This window comes from Genypterus blacodes, unplaced genomic scaffold (genome assembly GCF_046128005.1).
Source record: "Genypterus blacodes isolate CSIRO-AG114 ecotype Tasmania unplaced genomic scaffold, CSIRO-AGI_Gbla_v1 ptg000052l_1, whole genome shotgun sequence".
In the NCBI taxonomy this organism is placed as follows: Eukaryota; Metazoa; Chordata; class Actinopteri; order Ophidiiformes; family Ophidiidae; genus Genypterus; species Genypterus blacodes.
Window position 1 is genome coordinate 2930776 of NW_027466864.1, and position 4225 is coordinate 2935000.

Below are 4225 nucleotides of genomic sequence, written 5' to 3' on the forward strand. Positions count from 1 at the left end.
CACACACTTGTCGATCATTGGCTGAACTTTGATTTGAGTTTGATTCCTCTGCTGGTCGCTGATCATTGTATAAACGCATGTCAGATGTTTTATTACTGTTCATAATTGCACCAACAATACAAATGAGTTCTCTGAAGGGATTTATTCTGTTTGGATGAGCTCATATTAATATTGCTTAATGCTTCCTCATAAACAATTGGTTTGATATTAAAGAATATCATTGTGCATAGCAGCTACATATTCTGTCATCTAAAACATTTCTATGTTTGTATGTAATTACATTGTGATTCTATAATAATCTGGACACAGGAAAACTATGTTCACTTTGATCATGGCTGTTTACTGCAGAAGCATCTTTCAAGTGATTAGCAGCACTGAGTTAAAGGACAGAGACTTACTTCTGTGTTTTGTGAATGTGGAACATCTAAGATGAGGTCATCCTGTCTCTTCCTCTGTCATTAGTTTTACTGTAATATCTTTAACTTAAACAATATCTTTAACTTAAACCTATACCAAACAGCAAATTCAACATCAAATCAAGTACATTCACATTTCTCTCAGGGAATCAAATATAACCACAAGCCGGCAGCATTCCCATACTGAAGTGATCTAACTTGCCTCACATCTCCTGGCAAATGGGACAAAAAAAAAAAATCTGAATCATAACTACCAACAGTTTACTACAGACACACGCAGGCGTAATGAAACTGCGTCATTCACATTTCTCCTCCGTCAGTGGAATGACTGCAGTAGATTACATATCTCAGAAAGTAATTAGAATAATTTGCAGCCTGTGGTAAAATTTGAGTCAGTTAAGCAGGATGTGAACAGTATCAAATCAGAAGAATTATCAGGCCTCTCCCTGGTAATTTGCATCTCATTTCAATAAAGATGTCAAGGAAACTGACATTTTTCATGTGCTGGAGAAAGTAGGAACGATTCTGATGCCAACTCGTGACAACTTTATTGTTCCTGCTCCCAAGTGCAGCAGCTGAATGTAACAATTATATGAATGTGTTGTTGAATGGGACAATTTTGTGTCCTCAGTTCACAAACGACTGCTTAGTGTTGTTAGAAGGAAAGTAAACATGGTATTAAATTCAGAATGTACATAAGAGTGTAAAATTACAAAAACAATAACGTTGATTAGTTAAAAAATGTTTTCATACTGATTTCAATGAAGTATAGGCTCGTCTGGCTTGGCCCAGACATTCTATATGTTTAATTTTGTGACAACTGAGCTAAAATTGTGTTAGGAGATGCGGAAAAAACTGTTTCGGAACAAATTCCAAATAGAGGAAAATCATGTAGAACATTATAAATATCAAATGCTGAACAAAAAGAAAGAAACAAACCAAATGAAAGATCCTGACCCAAACCCCTATCAACCTGCCACATTTGATCCAAACCAAGTTCAAGTTATCAATGTGGCAGGCACATGGACAGACAGATGGACAAGCAGATGGACGATTCACATGCTCGACTTCACACGGATGTAATGAAGTGTATTCATCCCATGATAGACTATCGATCGGAGCAATAACATAATAATGTGGGGCACATTAGTTGTCATTGCTAATGCATGGAGAATATATAGGTCAAAGGTTTAAACATTTCTGATCGTAACGTTTAGAATCAAAATTCTGCTCTCCTCTGATTCTTTAGGCCGAGTCAAAAGCTCACAATGCATTTAGTTTCCTGCATATTGCATATTCAACTCTCACACATTTATCAGACAACCTTTAAAGGTTTTGACAATCTACAATTTTAGTGCAAGATTTAGAAAAATTGAATCTTTGGACCAATCAAAAGTTAGGAAAAGGATAAACAGATGTATTGTTGATTTCTGCACGAATGAATCTGAATACAAAGACGACAAACAGGAGGTGAGGCAGTGGAGCAGGTGCAGCATCTAGAAACTATCCACGTTTGATCTTTTTATTTTTCGGATGAAGGATGATCAACTTTTAATTTCAACGATCCAGTAGAACAGCAGAAAGCAAAGAACAATAGAAGATGGTTGAGATGAGAGACCTGCAGACAGAATGTGAGAAACTGATGAATACATGTAAAACAGACAGAAGATAGATTCCAATCCACAGCTTTACTTTGGGCCACAAGAACAACAAGCAGATTAGATTTAGAGTTATGGGGAGGAATCTAAGGGAGAAGAAGATATTTCCAGTGTTGTGACTTATTCTTGGTCCCTCACTGCATCATCAGAGGAATGCAGAACAGGGTGACATGACATAGAGGAGGAGACATCCCTCTATTTTTTGCACGTATGTCTAAGTGTATTTGTATCCTGTCATACCTTACAACATAAAAAATTGAACAACTCTCAGATCCAAGCAGGTTCCGAGAACAGCATTCAAAACATACAAACACATTATAGATAGAACTATGACATGCAAATGAAATAACAGAGAATTGGATCAAGCTGCGGTTGAAATTGTGGAGCACGCAGTCACTGACGTATCAATATTATGTTTTTAAATTTTTCATAAACCACGTAAAAACCATTACCAGGAAATGACGAGTGAACCTGACAGAACAGCTGCTAGAAAGTGATCAGTACTGCTTTATGAAACATTAAAGAAACACCAAGTCTGAGAAATGAAGCGTGCAGCAACAGATTTATACCTTTGATTGGTGTGCAATTTCTTCAAACAACCCAGAGAAAAGATTGTAAGAACAGATTTCAACCTTGTAAATCTTATAATAATAAAATACATTCTGACATTTATAGTCTGTAAGCATTCATTACTGTACTTTTCTGTTCTTACTTATTCAACTGAATGAGACACTGCATGGGAAAACCCAAATAAACACATTTGTAGACATTTTACAAGCGTATGAAAATGTTATTGTAACATCAGAGCGCCATGGCATCATCAGCAAGGTTTTGTTTATCTTTAATGAAATTACAAGTAACAAAAGTCTCACGCATGGAGTATGAGACCTATAACATCATTACATCGTACACACCTTAACAAAATGACTTCTTAAATGTTTACTTATCTGAAAAGTCATTGTCTTCGTCTTATCGAGACAAGAGTCATCTTCCCAGCAGCCTCTTCCATTAGTCTCTGGGCGTAAAGCTTTAAGCTTTGTGTGTGTGTGTGTGTGTGTGTGTGTGTGTGTGTGTGTGTGTGTGTGCATGTGTGCACATTCCATCATTTTTGACAGTAATGTAAACGGGTGTTGCCTTGTAGAAAAAGCTGCTTTGACCACTCACACCATCAGATGCAAACATGCATGGATGCTTTTAAACCACAAAAGCTTCATAACATGACTTTGTCCCTCAGTGGGTCATTTCACTTTGGTGGTGAAGACCAAAGAAGTCAAAACTGTCCTTTATTATACAAAGGCACAATATCCTTGAGATTTGACGGACTGGCGTACTTTTGTGGCATAAATATTACTAAGAATCCTGGAGGTTGAACAGTCTCTTTGTATCTCTGTACTTATCACGCCGCACTGCAAGGAAAATTAATTTCTGACCTGTTTATCAGAAAGTATTAATCTGATGTGGTTTTCTGGTAATAAAATCATGACACCACAAACATTCAATAAAACATCATTTGATCCATTAATAATTACTTGCGCCATTAATAATGATAATGCCTTTTTAGTGTATATTAATCTGCCCACTTATATACACACACATACACACACACACAGTATTTTCCTGGCTGGCATCTACATTTGAAACGATAATAATGAAAGTTTGCTGGGTTCCTTATCTCCTCTCCTCTCAAAGCCATATGGATATCAACTGGATCCTGATGATTTTCCAGCTTTATGGGCTTCATCTTCCTCTCAGAGTGTGTGTATGTGTGTGTTTTATGGCTTCTATCTCCTGCGGTTATACCACTAATGTCTTTATGATTGTTTGTAATGGTCAACAAGAGAGGAAAGGGAAGGAAAGGAGGATGAAGGAGAGAGAGAGAGTTTGACTGAAGCCACTGTGTGTGAACACCTATGTCTGCTGTATTTGTGTATATGTTTAACAGTGTGTATGTTTAACAGTGTGTATGTGTTTTAAGACAAATGCAATTAGCTATTAGGAGCAATGCCAGGAACATTTAAACCAAAAGTTAAATTTTCTGACAGCAAATGTCAGAGAAATCAGATGTTGTACAGCTGTTCATGGAGGAACGGCTGCTTAACTCATTCTGTTCTGCTCTGTCTGCCAGTGATGTTTGTATCTATAGAGATGCAA